Below are 21,026 nucleotides of genomic sequence, written 5' to 3' on the forward strand. Positions count from 1 at the left end.
TCTGCTCTGTTCACATATGAACACTGAGCTCAGAGGCCACAATTCTACTCTACGGGCTGGAGCAGAGTGAAATACACATACATACACACATGCAAACAACAAATTATACAAATAACACATTAAAACCTTGCTGTTTATTCATGTTTAATTAATGTTTATTCATTAAGTATGACACGTTTCCATAATACTAAAGGATACTAAAATAAAAAATCCTCATCCCCCATTCCCTATTACCACTTTTTTAAATGACCTTTCACCTCACAGAGACACTGTTCACAGCAATATTCTCAGTCACTTGCACTTGCCCAGACATCACTAAGTGCTACATGCCCATTACCCATCATACTGACCCCAGATCACTTAACAAAGCCCAGGAGCCCAACGTCTGTCCTGCTGCCCCCTACTGCCCCCCCCCCACCACTCACTCGTATCCTTAACCTGCCACAAACGATTGCGCTCCGCCCCTCTGGATGAACGTTATACTGCCAGAGTTTAGGGAGAGAGAGAGAGGATGGGCCCGTTTGCAAAAAGACAAACCACTTCACATAAATATTATGTGTTAAGGCTCAAAAAATTATTGGTTTTTCTTTGAAAATAAATGATTTTTGACCGTTTCTTTTAGTCAATCTCATACCGGAGTAGTTTGGGATGCAAATCATTAATATTTTTCATTTGCCATAATGGCAGTGGTGGTCCCTCAGGAGCATATTTAGGCAAGCTGACATGTGAATAAATACTTATATAGGCCATCTTTGTTATGTAATCAAACAGTAATGCTTCATTTGCCAAATTATTCTATCTCACAACCCTGTAACACAGAGTGCAGGAAATACTCAAAGTTCACAACCATGTTAACTGCGAAAGCAAAAGATCTAATAGTGCCACCATACACAAAGTATTCTCAAAGCCTATTGGTTCACAAGATGAAACTATGCTAATCATAGTCAAATATGATTTGTCGTCAATACCAGAGGTGGAGTTAATATGATGTTTTAATCTGCACTTATTCCAAGGAGAAAAATTTATATGTAAATATTTTATAAAATTAAGATTATGAAAATTGTTTATTTAAAACTTCCCCCTTTATTTAAAACTTCTCCATTGCCTCTAATGAACTGCTACTGCAAAATAAATAACTAGATTCATGTTAGTGTAAAACAAGTTAAGATCTACACTAAAGATTTAAAGGTCAGAACAGACTTTGCATTTACACCAGAGGACGTAAAATTTCCATGTCTGGGAAGCTTTTCTTCTTCCTGTGGGCCTCAACTAAAATTTTACATTCTTCATCACATACTGTATTCAAACAGAACATAAGCCTAAAATATTTAGAAGCATCAAAGTGTTTGTAGATTACAACATGCAGAATTGTTCATGCTGCACTGCCAAACAGGTTGGCAGACGTCACTAGAGACAGAGCAGGAAACATTAGAGACTAATCTGGGAACCTCTGTGTGGCCCACATGCCATTTTTAACAGGAAAACTAAAATATCTCAATGGTGCCTGCAGAGATTCTACTTCTCAAAACAGCGCTGCTTTACTTTCTGGCTTGCATGTGCTTTGTGGGCAACTTCTTACAACTTTCTTTTTAGGAAAATACATTCCAGGTCTTGGGAGAGATACTATGCCGTTAGAAGCGATAGTTTTGGGGTATGAATAGATTTGAGGGCAGTGTACCATTCAGAGAGGGGTCTGCACAGGTGCACCTGTGAAGGAATACAGCAAATGAACCCAGTCCTCCTGTGACAGAGACTGATGAGGTGAACCTGGTGAACACAGATCTAGTGACTCCTGCACGGCACGAGTCACAGTAGTTGTACAATGGTGTATGTGTTTGCTCTTTCATGACTCTCAGCAGTAGCCTAGCTCGGGGGGACTTAGGGGGGCATCTTTTGGCCTACCATCTGTGTAGTAATACAAACCTCCAAAATTCCAGTGCCTGGGGCTCAAAGTCTTGTGTATAAATGTTTATATTGTATGTGTTAGAGGTCCAGAAAGGACATTCTGGTGGTGCTACCCATTTTTGCTCAGGGAATCTCACACCACAAAGTCACACAACAAAGCTGAGAGAAAAATCATCTTTACTGACATGTGAAACAACGAACCAGGCTAAATATGAACCACAAAAAATATGTAGTCATAGCTAAAGTCAAATGAGAGTAGGACAATACTACAGATGATAATTATAAGGAACACAACTTAATTATTACAACTTAGCATTAGACTTGTTATGGAACTATTTTAAATGTATTTGTTTAGATAATTAAGTTTCAGTGATTAAACATATATTTGAATTCTTTGCACATTTGCATAACACACTCTGGGACCATTAATATAATACTCCCAATCAAATAAATGTGTGTAAAAAAGGAAATGTAGATGCTTAATTTTACAAATATGTAGGTAAACATATTTATACATGCTTTAAAAGAACACTACATGTTACGTTACTCTAAATCTATAATCAGCACTTAGGAAACGTTAACTTCACATTCACATGTGCAAAGTGGGTGTGGATGTTCATTAGACAGTTTGTGCTGGATCCTCTACTTTATTGACTGAAAACCATGAAAACTCACTCTTACAACTTAAATGGTGGGTTATTGTACTTCTTTTCTTATTTATAAGGGGACTAAATGCGACTTTGTTGCTGCGAGTGGTCTAGGGTATTTTATTTGCTGCGGTTATCCTCTACTCCCCACTGCCCAGCAGGTGCACAGTGAATATATTGTCTCATTATGGTGCATCTTCCACGTGGCACTGGTCCCTGTGAGACATGTAGTGCTTAGAGAGTTGCTCAAGGGATCATTGCATCTTCTGTACAGTAGAACAAATTCAAAGAGATTTAATGCAAACTCAATGATTAAGTTATTTAAGACTGACATATTGTAGTACTGATATAATGGTCCTACTCTGTGGAGTCCTGTACAAATTCATCATGAGGAAGTTCATAATGAAACTTCAACTGGTCATTCTAAGACGACTTTGGGTGAAATCTGTTTTATTAAAAAGGCCTCATATTATTAAAAGACCGTACCAAATTATGTTCTGAAAGATCTGGAAGGTTCCTTGTTCCTTGTCTCTCTCTCGCCCTCTCTTTTAGCAGGTAGATTACAGCAGTGTTATCAATCATCCTTGACAGACTTTAATCAGAAACCATGGAAACTGGGTGTCGGGAGACCAAATGTTTTTCCATTTGTGATCACAATGGCTAATGCATCTGTATCTTCTCTGCCAAATTGGTACTGGAACATATCAGTTGCCCTGCAAAGCCCCACGTCTCCTTACAGAAACGATCGGTGATGCTTGTGGCCTTCATCTGCTCAGCTCATGCAGAGTTCATGGCCAAAGGCCCCAGACCAAAGTCCTGAGCTGCTGCCCCTTGTAGTCGGGGGGTCGTGTTTCTCCTCCAGCTTCATAGCACGACGTCGCTACGGCTAACGTCGCGCCTCTTAGCTTTTGAAAGGGAGATTTTTCTGCACTTGTATTTCTCTTTGGGTACGTGTAACATGTGAAACATTTATCCCTCTAATGCCTCTCAGATCCCCAATCACTGGCTACGTGTCTCTGTAGCACGATGAGGACATGAAGCCAAACAAGTTACTTCGCCACCAATTTTGGCTGAAGATTAAAAGGATATTAGTGCTGTATTAAATACTCTGATACCCACCATATGTTGTGAATTAAAGTGTTACATCATGCAGCTTCTCTGTTGCTCAATTTCCAAAAACAGAAATCAAGACACAGGCAGTTGCTGTTACAATAATGACGTAATGTTAAATGAAGACTTTTATGCTGTGAAGTGAATGTCAGTAACTGCCATTGTTTTGTGTCTGTTCATGCTAATTACATTTTCCCTTTGCCAGATTAGCAAGAATAATGATATGACAACGTCAGTCTATTTGCAGCCAGATGTTTGTTGGAGACCAGGCAGTTCACTGGATCGCTGAAAGTGAAATGAAAGCACATCGTACACTTGGCAAACAAATTTACTGTGAACATTCAGTAAAAAAAAAATTACGTACCTATACTTTTCAAAACAGTTTTTCTGAAGGACTCAAAGACTTACTGTTTTCTCTTTTAAATACCAAATGTAACATTACCAGGGCCTAACACCCCGGTCTGCATGAGATGAGTTTAGAGGATATGCCAACTAACAGATTATACCACTAATTGAAACACAGATTAGACTCCACGTGCTTCTCCAGAGAAGGACCCGTTCCCAGACACTGGAAGAGAAGAAGACTAACGCCAGAGATAGAAAAACAAAGAAAAGATGGGAAGGATAAATAAATCTCATCTTGGCGTGTATTTATATACATGAGTTCTCTATGTAATTCCTTATCAGTCCTAAACATCTTGATGGTTGGTAATAGTAGTCATGGAAGGGGAGAAATGTAACATTGCACATGGTTTTAAATTGAAATGAACATGAGTAAGTGTGTTGTGGATATGTCCAACCAATTTACTTTGAGTGAAGTGTCCTGGATTCTACCTGTTTATTATAATTTGACAATGGATTACTAAAATTATCATACCTTTAACCAAGCAAGATGTCTTCCAATACCCTTGAGTTCTTGTGGCATAATTCTCCCCATTATGCCCAAGGTTATTCTGACACAGCCCAACAGACATACTGTTTAGAGTGCTGCAATATCTGCAAGAAACTGATTTGTAGATCAAGACTGAATTTTAAAGAACTGAGAGCTTGCAGGAAATTCAACTTGCATAGAGTTGCTCCATTATGACTGTCAAGACCTCAGAAAAGATCGGGGCATTTGCTGGGCGTTGAACACAACTTCCACCGTGGTCTCTGGAGCACTAAATATTACTGTGGGAAATTCTGGTCATAAGATCTCTGCTTTTAATCACCCAAGTGTTCCACCAGTTCACCTGCTAGAGGGGCTAGTGCAAAGTGTAAAGTCAATGGGGATGTTTCCGCTGTAAAGTCAGGAATGAGATTCATTGTGGAGAATTATTGCATAAGGTCTTGTATAACAGTCAATTAATGAGCATGAACCAGTGACAGTATATATAATGGACGGTATGTCACCGTTGACTCCCATTTTGAACGGTCATCTTGGATGCGCTTGTGCAGTAGATGAAAATTGGAGCCAGAGCATGCGCATTAGAACCGGTAGGCAGGACAGTATCTCCGCCCCGACATTTGTTAGGATACGCCCACCAGTATAGACACTTTTGACGTTTTACAAAATAAACAAAGGTAAAAGGCTTTAATACTGCTGTCGAGCGTTTTGCTGTCGAGCGTTTTGCTGTCGAGAGTTTTGCTGTTGAGCGCGTTCACGTTTGAGCATCTGGTATTAATGTCAACCAACGCAGCTATTAACTGTCAATCATCTTATCGCCACCTTTAAGTAACACTTAATAACTTCTATAAAATCTGTTTATAGTAGAGAAAAACACCGGGAGAGATACTAACGCATTGGGGTCTTATAGAATTGACAAAATATAATTGCTCAAAAAACTTATTTTACGTGTAATAAAAATTCAAAGTTTCTCGTCCAGCCCGTTCACTAACATGGGAATGGGCGGGGTTAAAAGTTGTACTGCAGCCAGCCACTAGAGGGCAGCTGACACATGGAGGCTTCACTTTTCACTCGCGTCGTCCAGTCCATTTATATATACGGTCTCTGGCATGGACTAAGAGGCATTCCAATGAATGTTAAGAAACATTCTGGATGAGAAAAAGTTCAAATAAAAACCCCTATACCCCTCCTGACTCAGGATAAAGGGGGAAAAACCTTTTCATAACAGGATTGCCAAAAGATGTTGAAGCCCTACACAACATTTTCACTGGAAACCAGAGCACCTGCGTTTACAGGTAAACAAGTTTAGGGTATTTAACAAAATGTAAGATTAACAATACAGTCAGGTTTAAGGTCTTTGCATGTCTCTTCTGTTGTAGTGAGACATCCATGTGCACTGTGTCCACAGCAGCGAGAAATAAGAAAACCCAAGGAATTTCTGAACTCTCCTAACAAAATCCTAAAATACAGTTCTGGATCTGTAATTACACACACAAATCCAAATGTACAACAGAGCATGATACCACACACTAGCAAGCACAATATATGCAAAAAACACAGTTCAGTGAGCACAATCCCTCGATGTTTTGAAAATAATGCGTTTTCCTTTCAGTGCTAAAAGCTAAGCCTCATAAGGAGGCGCTAAAGGGTTGTGAAGGTACACAGTCTAAAATCTGAATAATCATCACCTCAGAGTGGCAATATGGCCCTGGCATGTGTACAAATGAAAAATTGTTGGAAGTCATTTCTGAATGCTGTTGGATCCTTCATCTTACTATGAATATGTCTGGCAGATCTTTTGGTGACAAATACCTCACCTTTCAAGTATGTACCATCTGTTGATATTTGAATGGCATTTATTAAGGACTGATTTTATTGTGGAATAAAAGTGGCCAGTGCTAATTGTCAAGTTCATATTGCTTTGTCTGGCCTCTTACTTTTGTCCCGTTCTGCTTTGACAGGACTACGCAGCTCAGCAGTGTGGGATGAAGAGGAGAGGACACACGTGAGATTCTCACAGCTGGCACGTGTGCCAAGAACTGCTGCGTGTTTGCGACTGGGGAAGCAGCGAATTTCACTGATCGCAACTTTTTCACCACCCATCTTAACTTTTCTCTCCCACTTCACCCTTTGACCCCCACTCCATGTCAGTCTCTCTCTCTTTTCCTGAGCCTTCAGTCAAGCAGAATAACCAGGGGGAGAAGCCTCATTAATTAATGGTAGTGATCTGCTCAGACCACTTCTGCAATCTTATATCTTAGAGACGCCATTTGAGCAGTGGACGGTGGAGCTCAGCCATGCATGCAGGGCCATCATAAAATTACACTAACTGGCTTCTTAAATACCATTTAAATGACATCAACAGTATCTAAAATTGAAATCACAATATTTCTTTGTGTGAAATGTGCTTTAGCAAGTAATACTAAAATGTAAATAATATGATATGAAAACATGGTCAAATAACATATTACTAAAATCATATCATAGGTGTATATGTGGGTAGAAATTATAGCTGGGGCATTTGTTTGAAAATTAAAAGTTCATTGAAACAGACTGTCTAAAACTTTCTAAAATGAAGAATACCATAATATAATCTGTGACAACCCAAGATACCATTGTATGAAGAAGTATACTCTGGTAGACACATTTAATTCCACCATTTGTATTAGAACTTCTTTCAAGGTCTAATCAGGATTTTTTTTGTTGTTGTGATACTAACAAAGAATCCTTCAGGATCTACTGTATTATGAGTGTAATAGGGTCCATTTACACTCATATATCACGTTTGAAAGGCAGCACCATTGTTGGACCACAGTTAATTTGGTCTCCAGCCACATCTATCAATCAATCAAAATTTATTTGTATAGCGCTTTTCATAACACATGTTGTCACAAAGCAGCTTTACAGGATTTACAAGGTTAACAATACTATGGGTCCAAATCCCTAATGAGCAAGCCAAAGGCGACAGTGGCAAGGAAAAACTCCCTATGATGGTGAAGAATAGGAAGAAACCTCGGGAGGACCAGGACTCAAAAGGGAACCCATCCTCCATCCTCTACAGCTATGCTCTGTGACGACTCCTCTTTATAGTTCCTCTCCATCCTTCTTTCACTTTCCCTCCCACTCAGTCTTTCCTAGTTTTCTCATGTCCAACTGAAACACCTTGCTCTCTTTTCTGTGTAGACCTCATTCACTGTTGTACTATTTTGTTTAACAAGTTCAGTTTCTTCCCAATTGTAATATGGTTTTTTTTTTAATCAATGTCAATCAATTTAACAGGAGTACAGAAGGGAAAACTGAACTGGGATAGAACTGAACTTTGAACCTTGGAGGAAAGCAGCAGGGAAACACAGCTCAGACCTCCACACTAGGGATAGAGCTGAAGGACAACTGAAGCATGGATCCTCAGGGGAGTGCTTGGTGGAGACATGGAGATGGCAGGTGGCTCACCCAGTCGAGCAGCGCAGGTTTGCAGGTGAGCCAACATCCAGTCACATGTCCAGCAAAACTACCCAGGTTCAGACTAACCCAGAGGCCCCAATGGGAACCACCACGCCACCAATGAAGTGGGAGAAATTGACTAGATGAGACATAGGCTACAGACAAACAGCTCAAGAGAACAGGGGTCACATTCCCCAGAAGGAACAACTTGAGGACAAACAAAAGGGACAACAGTCCCTCACAGAACAGGAGAGACGAAGCCACAGGAGAACCTAGAACAACCAATACTGTCTATCAGTGAGCTCGAGTACATGTAGCACAACCAAACCTTCACAACATGTGGCCTTTGCACAACTGCTTTTATAATGTGAAGCTACCTGAGGGGGATCAGGCTAACAAGACTTTTAATACCTGACCCACTGTCTCCATCTGGAGGCTCCTGCTGGTGCTGCGAGCAACCAATTATACTTGTGTAGAGGCGCTTCTGAAACAAAAACAGGATTGAATGTGTTTGTGTCAATATAGCCTTCTGAATTAAACTGAAAACAAACCTGATTAATACGTGCTAATTTCAGGCCAAAGCATAGCACTCAGACAGCTCTCCTGATCCTGGTGACATTTCGGTCTTAATTCTTTGGACATTAGCCCAGCTTAGTTACTATTAAAACAGTAAAACATTTTCTAGAGTGACTCACAAAGTGCTTTACAAATATGTACAAAATAAAATGCGATACAGGACAGTTTAAATACATTATAATCCTAAAGTCAAATAAGTTATATAGAGATAAGTAAATAAATACTCAAAAAAACACCGGGTTTTAATCCACATTGATCAAATACTGTTAAAAGCAAGAGAATAAAAATGTGTCTTTAAATGTTTTTTTAATGCAAAATGAACCAGACAGTCTGACGTCAGTAGGGAGATTATTCCATCATTTTGGGGCATCAAGTGCAAAACCCCCCTTTGATTTTAAATTAGTGAGGGGGGGGGGGGGGGGGGGGGGGGAGGCAGATAATAACCCCAGGGGCAGATAATAACCCCTGGGTTATGTAATGATAAGTAATCATTACAATTTTTTAATCAATTATATAACTTATAGGTAACCAGTTCAGAGAGGCCAATACTGGTGTCATATGTGTGCTTTGTCCTAGTGAGAAGACATGCAGCTACCTTTTAAATAAGCTGTAGACAAGTCATCTTTCGCTGATTCCGACAATAAATTGCAGTAATCCAAACGGGTGGAGACAAAAGCATGAATAAAGTTTTTCAATGTTAGAAAAGGACAGGATATTTCTAACTTTAGTAACATTTCTGAGCTGAAGCCTCTTAATGTGTAACAAGAAACTATGTTGGGAATCAAGGATCACATCAAGATTTTTCACAAATGGCCTTTAAACCAGCACAATCTAAAGCTGACTACATTTTTGTACATTTCTTCGGAGCCCACAATAATAATAATATATTGTTTAATAATTTATATATATATATATATATATATATATATATATATATATATATATATAAAGAAAATAAAAGTGGACCCAGGATAGACCCTTGAGGCACCCCTTGCTTAGAGATGTAGGGTCAGACATACCATCACCCACAGACACCACAAATTATCTGTTTTATAAGAACAAAACCATTTTAGTGCAGTTCCTGGTAGTCTAGCCCACTGACTCAACCTTTTAAATAATACCATGGCAATGGTATCAAAAGCTGTGCTAATGTCCAAGAGAATTAAAAAGGATCAGTGTGCAGCATCAGTGTGCAGTGCCCTGAGGCACTAGAACCAGGAGTTCCTGGGACGAGACCCCCCTCCACACAGAGGTGAAGAAAGGAGGGATAAACACAGGGAAATGGGACAGGGACAGGAACAGAAACAAACACCTCCTCGTGTCAGGGACACACACACACACACACACACACACACACACACACAAAGAACCAGCAGTGTTGTTTTTTGGGCTACCGCGGGAGAAATTAAACTCGCGCTCTTCAAGCAGCTTTACATTTATTTTTGGCCCGGCTCCTCCTTCAAGTTGTGCATCCCTGGCATAGACGAACATAACCACACACACACAGACGCATCTGACCTTTGTTATTCAAAAACAAATCCAATCTTTTTGAATTGAAGATAGAATTATTGGCAGCTGTGAAGGTAACCGGAAGTACCTGTGTTTTTAAAAAAGTCAGAGCGTATTCTGTCTGTCTGTTCTGTCAGTTCTGTGTGTCTATTTCTCAAGATGACATTATAGGAAATGGAGATAAATGACTCCCTCGGTGACTCAGACATTCTTGATATGCTGTGACTCATACAAGACGAACTGCAGGTTCAGAAGCATGAATGTCTGTGGGTTCAGTGAGCATGACGCAGTACTTGTACCTTTGGGTCAGGAGAAGAGACGTCACAAGCTGTGAAGATATGGAGCGTTGGCTCATTCCTTTACACACACACACACACAAAATAGAAAAAGACTTCACACAGTAAAGGTACTGCTCATCTACTTTGACTACCTCCATTCATTGCTTCCATTCCTCATGTTCCTCTGGTTCCTCTGGCACTGGTTGGTGTTCTGTTCCCCCCATGCTTTGTGGCCCACCCACCTTACTGCGGCGTTAGTGGCCAGCAGTGGCGGATGGTGACTGATAGGTTCTATTGCTGATATCAGACCCACCCTCTTAGCTGGACATAACATCAGGTCCATTTTTTATTATATAGCGCATTTCATATATTAGGCAGATCACATTGTTTGCTTTATGAACAAAACCACCAAATGAACAAACAATAGATATATAATGGGAACAGATAATTAATTTATACTATAAGAAATATTGAATAGATACAGTACAGATACAGTATTGAATGTGTCCAAAAATGTACAATATGTCATTGTGTCAGATCGTCTGAGCTGATCCGAAAGGCTGCCAAAATCAACTCTCCGTCTCTCCCCTCCCTGCAGCAATAGCCAACACGCCAAACAATTCTGCTCCGGAAGCTCCAGTTACGCAAGGCCAAGCCCTTATCACTCTTACAGCCCGTCAATCATCATTACTACGTCTCGACTCCATCCCAATTACCGCCAGTAGCTTAAAGTCGAGCACCCCCTGCCAGCCATAAGCTGCAAACAGAACAAGCAAGCAAAGGAAAAAAAATGAGAGACGGGTAACCAAGGGATTTGGTGCCTACTATTATTATAAAGAATTCTCTAAAAGAATGCTGAACTTTACTATTGACTGAAAGGTCAACTCTATATGGACAGGTTGAATTATCTGACCTTCCAAATGACACCCATGACCTGCAGTGGTACAGGTCAACTTCCCAGTTCAGCCCATCCTTTACACTGTGTTAACAGGTCCCTTGTGTTTTCATCATGAGATTTATTCATTGCTATTCAAAAAGATTCACTATGGTTTTGAACTGCATATCATCCACCTACTCGGTCAAGTTCAAAAGAGCTAATGTGTTGAGTAAGTTTTCATGCAACCGTGGAGGCAGAGCGGAAAACCATTCACTGTGTCAGATGCATCTTTATCTTTAAAAATGACAGTATACTTATCAGTATGTTTTAAATATCTTTCCTTGAGCATGCCTCTTCCAAGATGATGTCATACCCCCAAGCCCAATAAATAAATCAGTGAAGAAAGATCTACAACGCAGAAACCATCTGAAGGATGTATTTTGAATAACACACTTTAGCAATGGTGAATATGACTGCACATTAACTGATGAATAACCATGCTGCATACATTATATTTCCACTTACCGTGTGCATATTTTGATGTTACCATTTAGTTGTTGTTCTCTAGCTCTCATTTTTCTAGCTGAGCCTTATTTTGGTGAAGCCTTTGTTTTGTTTTGCTGTTACGGATATTAAAAACGTAACTGCCTCACTTTCGTCTCCTGCTGTTTCCATGACGTCACGTGTGTTCTTTATATGTGAAACATCATTATAGTGGATTAATGGAAACGCATTTTTAAGCGTTATTTTGCGCATCTTCACACTGTATATTTTCTCTTCAACAAAGCGTATCCTGAATCCTGAAAGCCTATCGCTGAAATGTATTCAGCGAACCACCTTAAACATCCAATGAACACAAGCACTGCATATGTGAAACATGCAATCCCCGTCCCTCTGGAACTCCCATGGTGACATATATATATATATATATATATATATATATATATATATATATATATATATATATATATATATATATATATATATATATATATATATATATATATATATATATATGTATGCATGTGTGTGTGTGTGTGTGTTACACATCAAAGATGTGCTCATCAACCTTAGTTTAAAACGTTGTCCAAATAGTGTGCGTTCCTTTTGAGAAACCATCTTGCAAAGAAAAATCTGTTTATTAAACGCAGTGCAGCCTTATATTTGCAGTTGATCCTGTGAATGAACCAGACTTGAATGGTACCTGACCGGGGACTTAATCATGATGTAAAATGGGCCATTATTTCCTTCTCATTAGTACTTGCCATTTTGTCTATGTAATGGAAGATCCACATAGACTGTACACTGTACGCTGTACATACAGCACATCTTGAAGTTCATTGCAAAAATCTTGTCAGCTTTTGAACCTTTGAAGTTTACCAGTGAAAAACTGCAGAGTTAATGCATTGATAAAGCACTGAATATCATCCTGAGACCTTGAGCTAAAAAAGAAACTGGAGAAATTTATTCAGCTCATGGAACCAGGCTACAGAAAATCAATTTATCTCCTCTTTCATGTTGAAGAACTGTGCAGATGAGTGGGTCTCTGGTCTAGATTGCTCAAGGACATGTGACCAAGACCCTAACTCAAACTCACACAGTTAGCCAGGGTTTACATTACCAACCCATATTTAGATGTAATTGTGAATGAGTGAAAAAAGTTGCATACAGATTTATACCACATGCACTCGGTGTGTCACGCAGCCCGGTACCCAGAACCACATTTCCCAGCAACCCCAGCACCAAAGATGGAGATCTAGATCACGTGACTACGTGATCACCTGATCCTCATTCAGTCCCAGCTAAATCATAGACAAACACTCACAGTTAGATGCGAAGGTTTGCAAATCCCTTTCTGTGTTGACCTACTGATTGTTATTCCTTGTATCTTGCTACGTACTCATTTACGTACCTGCCATTTATATTTTTACTTGCACTATATTGCCAAATTCACCAGCCTTCCTTGACACACATATGAGCTTAAGTGACATCCCATTCCTAATCCATAGGGTTCAATATAATGTTGGTCCACCCTTTGCAGCTAGAACAGCTTCAGATCTTCTGACAATGCTGTACCCCAGATTTAGTGTGTTTATGGGGATTTTTGACCATTCTTCCAGAAGCACATTTGTGAGGTTACATACTGATGTTGGACGAGAAGGCCTGGCTCTCAGTCTCCGCTCTAATTCATCCCAAAGGTGTTCTATCGGGTTGAGGTCAGGACTGTGCAGGCCAGTCAAGTTCATCCACACCAGACTCTGCCATCCATGTCTTTATGGGCCTTGCTTTGTGCACTGGTCCAATGTCATGTTGGAAGAGGAAAGGACCTAGCTCCAAACTGTTCCCACAAAGTTGGGAGCATGGAATTGTCCAAGATATATTGGTATGCTGAAGCATTCAGAGTTCCTTTCACTGGAAGTAAGGGGGCAAGCCCAGCTCCTGACACCAAACTATACACTTGACACAGTGCAGTCAGACAAGTACAGTTCACCTGGTAACTGCCAAACCCAGACTCGTCCATCAGATTGCCAGATGGAGAAGTGCGAGTCCAGTGGTGGTGTGGTTTACACCACTGTATTTGACACTTTGCATTGCACTTGGTGTTATATGGCTTGGATGCAGCTGCTCAACCATGAAAACCCATTCCATGAAGCTCTCACGCAATGTTCTTGAGCTAATCTGAAGGCCACATGAAGTTTGGATGTCTGCAGTGATTGACTCTGCAGAAAGTTGGCGACCTCTTCGCATTATGCGCTTCAGCATCTGTATTATTATTTTTTTTGCCATATTTTGTCAATTGTGATTTTTTCACCGCAATCGAAATTTGTCCTCCGCTTTTAAATGCATATTTTTTTTTTATAGATAACTAATTAAAAACTTAAAATAATTGCCTATACAGACGCTTGGCCTGACAATAAATTACATAAAAAACTACAGCACATGTTCCTACAATACGTTCCACCCTAGTAAAAGGATGACTTCAACTCATCATTTTAATATTTAAAATATATTATTATTGTGCAATACTCTGAAAATAATGTAGTGTATCTGTGGAACCATTCTAAAGGTGGAGACGAATTCACTTTGAAGATGCAACACGCAGACCATGAAGGTAGAATCCAAATGGAAATACAGACAAATACAGGATCAAAATACCCAAATACACAGAAACCCTAACAAACAAATTTAGCTTAGAAACGCTGTGATGGGTGTTCACAGAATCCATGCATTTAACCCATGGTTGGTGTTCTGAGAGGATATGATGGCTCGGGAGTTCAGAAGAGTTTTTGTTCACACTGTTACTCTCCTTTGTTCTGAATGCATTTTCATTACATATCCTATAGTATATGTTTTTATTGATCACTTCCTTTGGTGGAACACACAAATACTTAAAATACGTAAATATTTAACAGAACTGTTGTAAACTTAATCTATGAAGATTTTAATTCATGTGTGCATTGTTGGCCATGCTAGTGTCTCGTGTGAAGCCAGTGCATTTGAAAACCCAAAACTAGATTACACGTTTCTTTGCATTGTGCTAGATTTTTAGAGTCAGTGTTAATAATATTTGTAGATTCTGTTGGTGTTGCTTTTTAAAAGGCACGAGGTGGTTCCTGTTATAACGGCTTTGCACAACATGTGTTTCAGTGGCAGTATTCCATTAAAAACCAAGCTTTTGGCATTCAAAGAAAAACAACAAAAGACTTACGACTGGAACCTGGAATTGAAATTGGTACACTCTGTAGCATACTGAGAAACCAGGAGAATGATTGCAGACTGGAGAAAGTGTTTTATACAGAACTGTAATCTCGACAGGCACGAGTAAGAAACAGAGAGAGCAAAATCATGATTCAAAAATTGTAAGTACAAAAACAGGCAATAGGTCTAGACATCTGAAAGGCAAAATAGGCAGACAGATATAAAATGGACAAAAAACGTATACCATATTGCCAAAAGTATTCGCTCTCCCATCCAAATGATCAGAATCAGGTGTTCTAATCACTTCCATGGCCACATGTGTATAAAATTAAGCACCTAGGCATGCAGACATTTAGGAAAGAATGGGTCACTCTCAGGAGCTCAGTGAATTCCAGTGTGGAACTGTGATAGGATGCCACCTGTGCAACAAATCCAGTCATGAAATTTCCTCACTCCTAAATATTCCACAGTCAACTCTCAGCTGTATTATAAGTGGAAATGTTTGGTGATGACAGTAACTCACCCATGAAGTGGTAGGCCACGTAAACGAAAGGAGCAGGGTCAACAGTCAACAGGGGCGGTCATGGTCTGGTGTTAGGGAACTGGTCTTGTGACCGGAGGGTCGTGGGTTCGATTCCCAGACCTGAGGCCATGACTGAGGTGCCTTTGAGCAAGGCACCTAACCCCAACTGCTCCCCAGGTGCTGGGCTAGGGATGCCCACCGCTCTGGGCATGTGTGCACCACAGCCCCCTAGTAATCACTAGTGTGTGTGTTCTAACTGCACAGATGGGTTAAATTCAAAACAAATTTGCACAGACTATTATCATCATGCACATGTGTTATATTATACCAGTATGTGTAAGCAACCTCGGGATGTATTCAAATAAACTAAAAAAGATGGTTTTGCCAAAGTTTTCAGGCAAAACATAGCCAGAGATTTTGTACAATATTTATATCAAAAATACATTTGCATTTCTACCTTCATGCTCTGTCTTCCCTGATGATGTCAAAGAATGAAGGTGTAAGGTTCTCGTCCTAAACATTCTCAGGCATTATCAGAGCACTTTAAAGTGTTTGGCCTCTTTTCACAGCAAAGTTATTTTAGTTAGTTATTTCCAGGAAAGGTACATGAGCCCGCGTTATCAAGAAACAGGGAACAAGTGTCACCTTCTCGCCCTGCGTCATATACAGCTTCCGCCACCTTGTGCACGTGTTTGGGTGTCTTTACTTTTGAACCATGTTGTTATTCTCTTACAATTACACTGCCTGAGGATGTGCTGTATGTCAACAGAGGGACAGTTGGAACAGTACAAGGGCTTGTTAACCCTGTGTCTGTGGTTTTGCGAACAATTTGGGGGGGGGGGGGGGGGGGGGGTGATCTAAATGCACAAGTCTGATGTACAAGCCGACATTTCTAGCAAAGATCCATTACTGCCATGCAATGAGAAACTCAGCAAAGATCATTTTGATACTGCAATTAAATGAGAGATTAAAGTGCAGCTTCATTTGTAGCCGATAGTGTAACAGTGCACCACTGTAGTGAACACAGATGCCTTGAAGTTCTGCTTTGTTTATTGTGTGTTCACTCAACTTTCTATAGCTGCACTAGTTATTGTACGATCACAGATCATGTATTCTAAATTGCCATGCACTTGTGTTCAGGTGCTGTAATGAACACAGAATGATATCCGAGATGGGTTTTTAGCTTGGCTGTGAGCAGCAGTTTCATGTCTCACACCAATAAGAAACTACTAGATATCTGCAGTGAAACACCGTGGTCACACTGCAGTCTGCTTTAGAGGTAGTGTTACTAAAACACCGTGGTCACACTGCAGTCTGCTTTAGAGGTAGTGTTACTAAGACACCGTGGTCACACTGCAGTCTGCTTTAGAGGTAGTGTTACTAAAACACCGTGGTCACACTGCAGTCTGCTTTAGAGGTAGTGTTACTAAAACACAGTGGTCACACTGCAGTCTGCTTTAGTGGCAGTGTTACTAAAACACCGTGGTCACACTGCAGTCTGCTTTAGAGGTAGTGTTACTAAAACACCGTGGTCACACTGCAGTCTGCTTTAGAGGTAGTGTTACTAAAACACCGTGGTCACACTGCAGTCTGCTTTAGAGGTAGTGTTACTAAAACACCGTGGTCACACTGCAGTCTGCTTTAGAGGCAGTGTTACTAAAACACCGTGGTCACACTGCAGTCTGCTTTAGAGGCAGTGTTACTAAAACACCGTGGTCACACTGCAGTCTGCTTTAGAGGTAGTGTTACTAAAACACAGTGGTCACACTGCAGTCTGCTTTAGAGGTAGTGTTACTAAAACACCGTGGTCACACTGCAGTCTGCTTTAGAGGTAGTGTTACTAAGACACCGTGGTCACACTGCAGTCTGCTTTAGAGGTAGTGTTACTAAAACACCGTGGTCACACTGCAGTCTGCTTTAGAGGTAGTGTTACTAAAACACAGTGGTCACACTGCAGTCTGCTTTAGTGGCAGTGTTACTAAAACACCGTGGTCACACTGCAGTCTGCTTTAGAGGTAGTGTTACTAAAACACCGTGGTCACACTGCAGTCTGCTTTAGAGGTAGTGTTACTAAAACACCGTGGTCACACTGCAGTCTGCTTTAGAGGTAGTGTTACTAAAACACCGTGGTCACACTGCAGTCTGCTTTAGAGGTAGTGTTACTAAAACACCGTGGTCACACTGCAGTCTGCTTTAGAGGCAGTGTTACTAAAACACCGTGGTCACACTGCAGTCTGCTTTAGAGGTAGTGTTACTAAAACACAGTGGTCACACTGCAGTCTGCTTTAGAGGTAGTGTTACTAAAACACAGTGGTCACACTGCAGTCTGCTTTAGAGGTAGTGTTACTAAAACACCGTGGTCACACTGCAGTCTGCTTTAGTGGCAGTGTTACTAAAACACCATGGTCACACTGCAGTCTGTTTAGTGGCTGTGTTACTAAAACACCGTGGTCACACTGCAGTCTGCTTTAGTGGCTGTGTTACTAAAACACCGTGGTCACACTGCAGTCTGTTTAGTGGCTGTGTTACTAAAACACTGTGGTCACACTGCAGTCTGTTTAGTGGCTGTGTTAAAGATGATCCCTGACACATTGCCTACAGTGATTTTTGACATTAAAACATACATAATTTGCTGTAGATTAAACAGTGGCGGATCTAGGATTTTTCTGAGTAAGGGGCCATCAAGGGGCCACAATATTCATAGAGGGGCCAAGTATTTGCCCAACATCCTTGCACACAATAGCACACAGTCAATTGTTAATATCCCTCAACTTTTAACTTTCATGGCACTCAGCAACAGTAAGTGAATGAGTGCATATTTCACTGAAATTTAAAGACTTATATTTACAGAATGAAAAGCAAACCATCAGGTTCTACTGTAGCAGAACAAATATTTGACGTCTGCACAGGATTCTGTGCACCACACTGGAAGATGTCTAAAAAGAAGCAAATGACAAATTACACTGCTCAAAAAAATAAAGGGAACACTCAAATAACACATCCTAGATCTGAATGAATGAAATATTCTCATTGAATACTTTGTTCTGTACAAAGTTGAATGTGCTGACAACAAAATCAAACAAAAATAATCAATGGAAATCAAATTTATTAACCAATGGAGGCCTAGATTTGGAGCCACACACAAAATTAAAGTGGAAAAACACTACAGGCTGATCCAACTTGATGTAATCAAAATGAGTCAAAATGAGGCTCAGTATTGTGTGTGGACTCCACGTGCCTGTATGACCTCCCTACAACGCCTGGGCATGCTCCTGATGAGGTGGCGGATGGTCTCCTGAGGGATCTCCTCCCAGACCTGGACTAAAGCATCCGCCAACTCCTGGACAGTCCGTGGTGCAACGTGACGTTGGTGGATGGAGTGAGACATGATGTCCCAGATGTGCTTAATCGGATTCAGGTCTGGGGAATGGGCGGGCCAGTCCATAGCTTCAATGCCTTCATCTTGCAGGAACTGCTGACACACTCCAGCCACATGAGGTCTAGCATTGTTCTGCATTAGGAGGAACCCAGGGCCAACCGCACCAGCATATGGTCTCACAAGGGGTCTGAGGATCTCATCTCGGTACCTAATGTCAGTCAGGCTACCTCTGGTGAGCACATGGAGGGCTGTGCGACCCTCCAAAGAAATGCCACCCCACACCATTACTGACCCACTGCCAAACCGGTCATGCTGAAGGATGTTGCAGGCAGCAGATCGCTCTCCACGGAGTCTCCAGACTCTGTCACGTCTGTCACGTGCACAGTGTAAACCTGCTTTCATCTGTGAAGAGCACAAGGCGCCAGTGGCGAATTTGCCAATCCTGGTGTTCTCTGGCAAATGCCAAGCATCCTGCACGGTGTTGGGCTATGAGCACAACCCCCATCTGTGGACGTCGGGCCCTCATACCATCCTCATGGAGTCGGTTTCTAACAGTTTGTGCAGACACATGCACATTTGTGGCCTGCTGGAGGTCATTTTGCAGGGCTCTGGCAGTGCTCCTCCTGTTCCTTCTTGCACAAAGGCGGAGGTAGCGGTCCTGCTGCTGGGTTGTTGCCCTCCTACGGCCTCCTCCACGTCTCCTGGTGTACTGGCCTGTCTCCTGGTAGCGCCTCCAGCCTCTGGACACTACGCTGACAGACACAGCAAACCTTCTTGCCACAGCTCGCATTGATGTGCCATCCTGGATGAGCTGCACTACCTGAGCCACTTGTGTGGGTTGTAGAGTCCGTCTCATGCTACCACGAGTGTGAAAGGACCACCAACATTCAAAAGTGACCAAAACATCAGCCAGAAAGCATAGGTACTGAGAAGTGGTCTGTGGTCCCCACCTGCAGAACCACTCCTTTATAGGGGGGGTCTTGCTAATTGCCTCTCATTTCTACCTGTTGTCTATTCCATTTGCACAACAGCAGGTGAAATTGATTCACAATCAGTGTTGCTTCCTAACTGAACAGGTTGGTTTCACAGAAGTGTGGTTGACTTGGAGTTATATTGTGTTGTTTAAGTGTTCCCTTTATTTTTTTGAGCAGTGTATTTAACATAAGCCTAGTGTCACAATACACACGCAATCAGTTATTACTTTCCAAGAGAGCCTCTTACCATCAGATCCTGTAGGATCAGCACTGATCGGTGACTCTGGTGGCTCAGTAGAATGGGGAGTTAAGTCATCAACTTCACTCTGCTTGTCCTTATCAGAGAGAGTCCTGTCCCAGTTTGTGGCTAAAATACAAATATATGTCACAAACTATTCAGCAGAAACCATGTTGTCCACAAGACCACATTACTATTTATTTAAAGCTGAAGGAATGACTTGAAAGCTTAAAATATAAAGCGAGTTGTGGTGATATATGAATCTGCTCGCGCGCTCTCTCTCTCTCTCTCTCTCTCTCTCTCTCTCTCTCCCAAAAACTCCTGCCTGACACCGACCCTTTATTTTTATATTCTCCATCATTGCCAAACATTATATTTAATGTTAACACACAAATCTAAGTTACAAAGAAGAACGTGAATTCGTATTACATTTATTAGCAAAATGCTAACGTTCATGTCTAAACACAAGTAGGGCCTCAGTTAACACTACTGTTAACTAATGTTAGCTTTGCATCTTAAATTTAATGTTAAGCTACGTGACAGCTGTGAGTTAACAGGGATTTATGACTTACCAACCAACTCCTCAAAAGTGCCATCGGTTGTGGATGGAAAAACTTTATCCCCGGGATCGTGCAAGTCTTCTTCTGTAAGCTTTATTTCACGCTGGACATTCCGATTTGGCGCCACTAGTGTTTGGGTATGGAATTACATCCACCTATAATCTGAGGATCATCGCTCTCGGGCAAAGGACAGATGAGTGACAGGAAAGGGGCACTTCAGGGGGCCAATCAGATTTCAGCTGGGGCCAATGCCCCTGTGGCCCCACCCCTAGAACCGCCACTGGGATTAAATGAAAAGTCCACAGCAAATTCCACTAGCATTGACGCCAAAAGAATAATAATGACTGATAATGTGTACTGTAAACGTATAGAAGGAAACTGGTGCGTCACCTCATACACATGGTCCACAGGGCCACTGCGGCCC

The 21,026-nt window shown here is 41.2% G+C and overlaps 1 long non-coding RNA gene across 2 annotated transcripts; it reads right to left on the reverse strand.

The window, feature by feature from the left end:
* Positions 1 to 1,413: 1,413 nt before the first annotated feature.
* On the reverse strand, positions 1,414 to 20,704 carry LOC143526722 (uncharacterized). Of its 2 annotated transcripts, XR_013133928.1 has the most exons (5): positions 20,615 to 20,704; positions 20,052 to 20,171; positions 10,374 to 10,431; positions 9,161 to 9,193; positions 1,414 to 8,473 (listed from the first exon to the last, which is right to left on the reverse strand). It is a non-coding gene; the product is annotated as an uncharacterized LOC143526722 (long non-coding RNA). The 2 variants fall into 2 exon arrangements; XR_013133927.1 differs by lacking the exon at positions 9,161 to 9,193.
* Between the last annotated feature and the right edge of the window lie 322 nt (positions 20,705 to 21,026).

The sequence above is a fragment of the Brachyhypopomus gauderio genome, chromosome 11 (assembly GCF_052324685.1).
Source record: "Brachyhypopomus gauderio isolate BG-103 chromosome 11, BGAUD_0.2, whole genome shotgun sequence".
Lineage (NCBI taxonomy): Eukaryota > Metazoa > Chordata > Actinopteri > Gymnotiformes > Hypopomidae > Brachyhypopomus > Brachyhypopomus gauderio.